Genomic DNA, 9038 nt, shown 5'->3' with positions numbered 1-9038 from the left:
AACGATAGCCATGACTGGAGTACAGGTATGGAAGGGTATGTGCTGTTTAGAAAAGACCGATGCAAAGGTAAAGGTGGGGGAGTAGCATTGTATATCAATAATGAGGTGAAATGTAATGAAATAACTAGCAATGCAATGGTTAATACGGAGTCTGTGTGGGCAATGGTCACGTTAGGGAAGAAAACTACCAGAGCCTCACCCGGGATTGTGATTGGGGTGTGCTATAGACCGCCAGGATCTAGCTTGGAGACGGATAGAGAGCTCTTTAATGTTTTTAAGGAGGTAAACACTAATAGGAACTGCTTGATCATGGGAGACTTTAACTTCCCAGATATAGATTGGGAAACAAATGCTAGTAATAACAATAGGGCTCAGCTTTTCCTAGACGTGATAGCTGATGAATTCCTACATCAAGTGGTTGCTGAACCGACGAGGGGGGATGCCATTTTAGATCTGATTTTGGTGAGTAATGAGGACCTTGTTGAGGAAATAGTAGTAGGGGACAACCTTGGCTCGAGTGATCACGAGCTAATTCGTTTCAAAATTAATGAGAGGATAATTAATATTGCATCTGAGACTAGGGTTTACGATTTCAAAAGGGCTAACTTTACTAAATTAAGACGACTAGTTAGGGAAGTGGACTGGACCAACATATTTAGGGATCTAAAGGTAGATGACGCCTGGGGTTACTTCAGGTTGAAATTGCAGGAGTTGTCAGAGGCATGTATCCCGAGAAAGGGGAAAACGGCTCGTAGGTAGCGGTTTTAGACCGAGCTGGATGACCAAGCGTCTTAGAGGGGTCATTAAGAAAAAACAGAAAGCGTACCGGGAGTGGAAAATGGGAGGGATCAGCAAAGAAACCTACCTTATTGAGGTCAGAGGGTGTAGGGATGCAGTGAGAAAGGCAAAGCGACGGGTGGAGATGGACTTAGCGAAGGGGATTAAAACCAATAGCAAAAGGTTTTTTAGCCATATAAATAGGAAGAAAACCAAGAAGGAAGAAGTGGGACCGCTTAAAACTTTAAACGGAGTGGAGATTAGGGATAATCTTGGAATGGCACAATATCTGAATGAATATTTTGCCACGGTCTTTAATGAGGCTAATGAAGGGCTAAGGAATAGTGATAGAGGGACCGATGCGAATGAAGATATGGGGGTAGACATTACGGTATCTGAGGTGGAGGCCAAACTTGAACAGCTTAACGGAAGTAAATCGGGGGGCCCGGATAATCTTCATCCTAGAATATTAAGGGAATTGGCGAGTGATATTGCTAGCCCGTTAGCGATGATTTTTAATAAATCTCTAAATTCGGGGATAGTACCGTTGGACTGGAGATTAGCTAATGTAGTTCCTATATTCAAGAAGGGGAAAAAAAGTGACCCGGGTAACTACAGGCCTGTTAGTTTAACGTCTGTAGTATGCAAAGTAATGGAAAAAATTTTGAAAGAGAGAGTGGTTAAGGAGCAGGAGGCCGATGACAACTGGGATAGATTACAGCATGGATTTACGAAAGGTAGATCGTGCCAAACCAATCTGATCTCCTTCTTTGAGAAAGTAACAGATTTTTTAGACAAGGGAAATGCGGTGGATCTAATATATCTGGATTTCAGTAAGGCGTTTGATACGGTACCGCATGAGGAATTATTGGTTAAATTGGAAAAGATGGGGATCGAAATGAAAATCCAGAGGTGGATAAGGAGTTGGTTAAAGGGGAGACTGCAGAGGGTAGTACTGAAAGGGGAACTGTCGGGTTGGAGGGGGGTTACCAGTGGAGTTCCTCAAGGTTCGGTTTTGGGTCCTATTTTATTCAATCTATTTATTGCTGACCTGGGAACCAAGAGTAGGAGTGGGCTGATAAAGTTTGCGGACGACACCAAGTTGGGAGGTATTGCCAATTCGGAGAAGGATCGGGATATCCTCCAGGGAGATTTGGATGACCTTGTAAACTGGAGTATTAGTAACAGGATGAAATTCAATAGTGAGAAGTGTAAGGTTATGCATTTAGGGATGACTAACAAGAATTTTAGTTATAAGCTAGGGACGCACCAGTTGGAAGTAACGGAGGAGGAGAAGGACCTGGGAGTCCTGGTTGATCGTAGGATGACTATGAGTAGGCAATGTGATGTGGCCGTTAAAAAAGCTAATGCGGTCTTGGGTTGCATTAGGCGGGGTATTTCTAGTAGGGATAAGGAAGTGCTAGTCCCGTTATATAAGGCGTTGGTGAGACCTCATTTGGAGTATTGTGTGCAGTTTTGGTCTCCCATGTTTAAGAAGGATGAGTTAAAACTGGAACGGGTACAAAGAAGGGCCACTAGAATGATCCGAGGAATGGAAGGCCTGTCGTATGACAGGAGACTTGAGGAGCTCGGTTTGTTTTCCTTAACCAAAAGAAGGATAAGGGGAGATATGATTGCACTCTTTAAATATATCAGAGGGATAAATACCAGGGAAGGAGAGGAATTATTTCAGCTCAGTGCTAATGTAGACACGAGGACAAACGGATATAAATTGTCAGTCAGGAAATTTAGGCTTGAAATTAGACGAAGGTTTCTAACCATCAGGGGAGTGCAATACTGGAACAGCCTACCGAGGGAAACAGTAGGGGCGAAGGACCTCCATGACTTTAAGATTAAGCTAGATAAGTTTATGGAGGAGATGGTATAATAGGATAACGGGCTTAGTCAATAGGTCAATTGAGTGCCAAACTGGTACTTAATTGGGTCAAATTGGGTCAATAATATGATATTCTTAAACTCTTTCAGAGGGTATGGCTGGAGAGTCTTGCCCGCATGCTCGGGGTTCAGCTGACCGCCATATTTGGGGTCGGGAAGGAATTTTCCTCCAGGGCAGATTGGCAGTGTCCCTGGAGGTTTTTCGCCTTCCTCCGAAGCATGGGGCAGGGGTCGCTTGCTAAAAGAGTGGGTAGATCGGCTAATGTGGCCTGCGTCTTGCAGGAGGTCAGACTAGATGATCATAATGGTCCCTTCTGATCTTGAATTCTATGATTCTATGATTCTAAATAAAAATCACAAACTGAACTCCCCCATACTCTTCCCCAAAACAGGAGAGAGGAGGGGATCAATTTGGCTTTCAAATCCCATCCAAATTCTCAGGGGGAAGGGAGGAAGCTACTGCCTGGTGTCTGCTAGAATCTATGGGAAGCCATGAGCTATAGTTACCCTGAGGATATGACCCCCGCTGGCAACTATAATGAACTGAGAGACCTCTCAAGGGCTTCGTAGGGCATCCCAGATGTTTCCTTCAGGCACTTTCACACTCAGAGTTGGTTTAATGTTTCCTCACCTCTGCAGGAAGATCTCAGGGTCTGTTTTCCCTCTGAACTCTGCAGGTCTGAGACCCACGGCTCTTCCCCTTGTTCCAGCTGGGAGATCACATCAGGTTTGGAAAATGGAAACCCTGCTCAGATGAAAGAAAACAAAGGAGTTCCGTTGATTTCATAAAACTTTCTCATAAAAAACATTCTATTAATTTAACTTTAATACTTAGTGTGACCCGGTGTGCTTGGGCTAGTCCTCACTGAAAATGCCAAGACCAGGGCAGGCTGAAAAAGGGAGAGCAGAGGCTCCCCAAACTGGTGGTTAACACGGAAGTTAAACTCACCAACTAGTCACCAACTGTGCTTCTGATCCCCCACACTGGTTATCGAGAAACTGAAAAAAGAAATCACATGGCCCCCTTTATTGCATCCCAGTTCTCTGACTCCCAATCAGCACCTAGGTCCAGCACAGTGAGAGGTTATTTAAAGACTCTACTCACATAAACAAAGTGTTCTTCTGACCCCAGAGTCAGCCACATTACCAGGTCAGTATAGGTTTGGATCTTACTCAAAATACTACAATGCCAGCCAATCATTGGCATCTAAACTAAAGGTTTATAAGCAAGAAAGCATCTAAACTAAAGGTTTATTATAAAAGAAAGAAAGAAATAGGGAGTTGTTAAATGGGAAAGCAGTCAGACACATTCAGAAATCTATACATCTGGTTCTTAGCAGTATTGGTGAGTTTCTGGCTTGAAAGGCTCTCTGGTACACATCCACATTATTCAGTCCTTTGTTCAAGCCTTCAGTTTGTAGAGAAGTTGCTCCAGAGGTAGGAAGAGGAATTGAAGACAAAATGGAGATGATGCAGCTACCCTTTATATTCCTTTTGCCAAGTGGCTTCTAATTCCTGGGTCCCAAACACAAGCTTCACAGCACATGGCATGGAAAAGCCTTGGAGTTCTCAGTACACAGTGTGATATAGCGTGGCCAGAGGGCAGCAGGAGAGGGTTAGAAGGGAGCCTTATTCCCTGCAGAGGGAAGAAAGTTTGCCATAGAAGAACTAGAGCACCTGAAGCCAATTAGAGCATCTGCAGTCAGTCACCTGATAAAGACCCTTGCTCCAATCAGACAGGGAAGGAGTTGGAGCAGAGGGGATTGGTATTGGAGCAGAGAACAGTTTGAAGGGAAGCAAAGGAAAGTTTGGAGAAGTGCTGCAGTGGGTTAAGAAGTCCAAGACCCTAGGTAAGGGGTACCTGGCTTGTACAGAGGGAGGGCAGGAAGCCCCCACAAGCTGAAGGGTGGGAGCAGGAAGTAGCCCAGGGGAAGGAACCATCAGTTCAAGTGGTTCACCACTAACCTCAGGGCCCCTGGGCTGGGACCTGGAGAAGAGGGCGGGCCCAGGTCCCTCCCTCTCCACTCCCCTTCTCAAGGACACTAGTGGGGTAATTAAAATACCGATTCAGAGGCAAGCAGTGGAGCCCTGAACCTTCCCCAAAGAAGAGAAAGCGCGAGACCCAGCATAACAGTACTGGCAATTTTGCCACAGTATTTATAATAAAATAATAATAATATAGAGTGTCTCTCAATTCCATACAGTGTCACTTAATAAACCAGTCAATTCCCAGGACCGGTTCCTCAGGTGTTTGAAGATGCCGAACACCTTGCTTGTGAGGGACTAGAATACCCACATATATGTTGGGAACACACAGACACTGTGCTAGTCTGTTCCCCTATGTTCACTCTTCTAGAAAATTATGATCCATTTTGTTCATAGTATGTGTCAGGGCTGAATCCCCACTCTGTCACTCCGAGTGCAGAAAGTGGGGGCCCGACAGGATTCTACAAATTAATTTGTGCCACTCTAGGCTTGTATCAAACCCCCAAAGTTACAGCTTTTCTCTGACCTTGGCTTGGTAAATGCTGCCACCACCCAAAGGGAAAAAACCCTGAAACCCTTGGCCCCAGGAAGGAGCACTTGAGAATTCTTCCCTCTGGGGCACCCTCAAGCCCTTTCACCTCCCCTCTGGGAAGGAGCTGAGAAAGAAAACAAAGGAAATTAGCTGTGGCTACCAGCTAATCAAACAACACACACAAACCTCTTAGGACACCAAAAATTCAATCCTGTTCTTTAGAGGTAAATTTTATTAAAATTGAAAAGGAAAACAATACATCTGGAACTTAGGCTTTTGCTAGATCTTAAAAGAAAATTTTTGTAAGCACCCAAAATAGCTTTCTTGGGGGTTCAGCTTAAAGCTTACAAGCAAACAAAAGCATCTGGGATAGTGTAGAGGAGATCCAAAAGCCAAAATAAAAAATAAACCTGATTGTGTCTGTCTAAACATTCCCTAGCCAAATCATTTCTTCTAGGTATGGAAGATGAATTTTCATGCCTGCTTCAAGCCATACACAGCATTGCTAGTCCGTGTCGCCTTCTCCGGAGAACAAGAGACAAAGGGAAAGTTACTTTCCCATTTAAAAAAGTTCTAGCCTTTCCATTGGCTCTTTTGGTCAGGTGCCCAATACTTTTTTTTTTTTTTAAACCCTGTTGGCTTGTTAACCCTTTAGAGGTAAAGCAAGCAGAGAACTCTCACCAACAGGGATTTTACAGCCGGCTGGCTGGCTGGGTGTTTATAAACGGGAGATCCCTCCCCTCCCCTTCATTTATCACTGTAGGGCTTGTGAGGTACCATTTGAAAAGACATAATCTACTGAATATCCTCCTGTTAAACTGTGTAGCAACATTGTATGTAAAGTGATGAGATCTTACGGTATGATATTACTGGAAAAGCTGCAGCTCTAACCTTAAGTTCCTCAGAGACAGCAAGGCAAACAGCTGGTCAAATAGCCATTCCCCGCCGGGGGAAGGTGTGAAGAAGACATTTACATTCCATCACAGGGACACTTGAAGCTCGTATCTATGACAGCCTGTCACCATGACTCAGCTGAGAACTGAAGTGGTTTCTAGTACAAAGGACTGAATTATAAAAAGAGGGGAGGAAAAGGCATGAGACTCTCTCTCTCTCCCCCTTTTCCCTCTGCTCATGACAACTCCTGAAGAACTGAACGTGGGCGGCAGGGGCAGGTTAGGGGGAGTCCTGGCTGAAAGGAAAACCAGCCTGTCTCAGCACATGGCGAGAGAAACACTTGCCTTGTTTCAGCTGGTTAACTTAGACATTAGTTTGTGTTTTATCTTTGCATTTCTTTTGTAAACAATTCTGAGCTTTATGCCTCATTATCTGTATCTTAAAATATTTTTTTTGATTGTTAACTATCTTGTTTTATTCTTTATCTAACCAGTGTGTTTGGATTAAAGTGTGTTGGAAACTCCATCTGGGATAACAAGGCTGGCGCATGTCATTTTCCACTGATGAAATGACAGACTTCATATGAGCTTGCATTGTTCAGGAGTGTGCTGGATAGGGAAAGATGCATATTTCTGTGGGAAGTCTGGGAGCAGAGAATTTTCTGGGGTTCTCCTGTGCTGCACTGTAACTTGTGAGTCACTGACTAGCAGCACTCAATACTGTGTAGCTGGGAGCGAGTTACACGCTGGAGACTGTGCGTTACCTGCCCAGGAGTGGCTGTTCTCACAGTAAAGCAGTGTAAAAGGCACCCCAGCTTGGGAACTGAGTCACACAGCTGTTCAACAGTCCAGGTTGCTTTGTAGTTAATATCACAGACACTCAATTTCAAAGAGTCTCCTAAAACACAGAGAAAGTACATCTCTGTCCCAGAAATTAAAGACTCCAGAGAGAGGGCAAGTCTCCCTGGCACTGCTTCTGGCTGACAGAGAGGTCCAGAGACAATAAGAGAGTCCTGGGGAAGCTGGGAACAGGAAGCATGGGCTGGTGGGGTTCAGTGGAGAACGGGAACAGGAAGGGCAGGGATATTACTGAATGCAGGATCTCAGCAGTACTAGATGACAGGATAACACATAGTGCAGCCCATTGGAAAACATAATCCCAGCTATACATACAAAATGATGGGATCTAAATTAGCTGTTTCCACTCAAGAGAGAGATCTTGGAGTCACTGTGGATAGTTCTCTGAAAACATCCACTCAGTGTGCAGCAGCAGTGAAAAAAACGAACAGAATGTTGGGAATCATTAAGAAAGGGATAGATAATAAGACATAAAATATCATATTGCCTCTACACAAATCCATGGGACGCCCACATCTCGAATACTCCGTGCAGATGTGGTCGCCCCATGTCAAAGAAGTTTACTTGAGCAAACAGGAGCTATTTGACACTGCGATACGGCTCCTGTGCTCTGTTCCCAAAGTGTTCTGCAGCAGGGGAGGGTCTCTGGTAATGTGTGTGTGTCACTGGCATATTGGGGTGATGCTGAAACAGGACAGAGTAGAGGTGGCATTGTGGGGCTGGTGTGAACCTTAACTCTTCATTTCTTATTCCTTGAACCAAGAGGACGGGAATCCTTACCCAGCGAGATCACATTTTCATAGTTCTGCTGCATGACATCCCTGTAGAGGGCTCTCTGAGTGGGATCCAGCAGAGCCCCCTCTTCCCTGGTGAAATACACAGCCACCTCCTCGAAGGTCACCGGCCCCTGAAAGAACAAGAGTCCAACACTCTGTACCCAATGCCCCACTATTCGTGGGGGAAAGGAGCCAATCAAATGGAAGCTCTGGGTGGATCGCAGTCAACAGTGTCCCACCCCCACCCTGCAAAGAGCATCCTGGAAACATCAGGTTAAGCGGACTAAGAGAGAGCCCCTTGTCTCTCCCAGCAGATCCATCACACACTTACTAGCCACCGACTGATACAGGAGACGGAGCCCCTAGCAGGGTGCAGGGAGAGCTCCCTGGTAGGAAGCCCAATAACCTCCTCATTGTCAGGAGCTGGATATGAAGGGCGGGGCAGCTCCCCTAAACCTCACTGATGGGTGCCCACTTCATATCTCACAGCAGCTGCTGGTCAGTCAGGTCAGGCTCCAGCACTAGCAGTCTGGTCAGTTTGACTAGCTCCATGAAGGTGGGCTATTTTCGGTTTCACAAATTAGGGTATTTCCACCACCTAATCTCATGGGTCTGTTCCTAGAATCTAGGCCACTTATTAAACAACTCCCAGCAGGTTTATCTCAAGCTGTCCTCCTCCCTTCCCCACCCTGTGCATTTCCTGCCCACCTCCAACCTCGACTGTGCAAATCTTCCCATCTCTGGTGTATTTGCTGTCCCTCTCCCCCGTGCAGGAACCCACCAGCAACCTCCCGATAATCCCTACCTGAGTTGGCTCCACTGCAGCCATTTCTCCTCCCTGTCCCACGCCAGGCTGGGATGACCTGGAGCAAGACATGGACGTCATTCTGCAGCCTGTCTGGGGGAGAAGGGCAGTTGTGGGCGTCTCACAACCGGTTTTAGTTAATTTCACATCAGAATTCCCCCAGGCCCCTTCCCTGCAGACAGACACCCTAGATTCTGCCATGCTGGGAAATGCTCAATCTGTTTATTACAATGTAGATCTGGCCCCTCCTGCCAGGCTAAGCCCACAAAGACATTTTTAACCTCCCTTCTCCGTCCCCTCACCCTGTAACAAATTCTCTGAACACAAGGCTAGAAAAGAGCAGAACCAAAGGAGTCACTGTGGAGGATTCCCAGGGACACTGACCCCACGGCAGCCACACCCCAGCAAGGGGAATATGGAGTCAGGAACTGGCTTTTCCTCTGTCTGATCCTTGTTTTGTCCACTGGAAAGTGGTTCTGCCCAGGGACGCAGCAATACATGTGTCTGGGTGGACT

This window comes from Mauremys mutica, unplaced genomic scaffold (assembly GCF_020497125.1).
Source record: "Mauremys mutica isolate MM-2020 ecotype Southern unplaced genomic scaffold, ASM2049712v1 Super-Scaffold_100472, whole genome shotgun sequence".
NCBI lineage: Eukaryota > Metazoa > Chordata > Testudines > Geoemydidae > Mauremys > Mauremys mutica.
Note: the sequence above shows the minus strand (reverse complement) of the source record.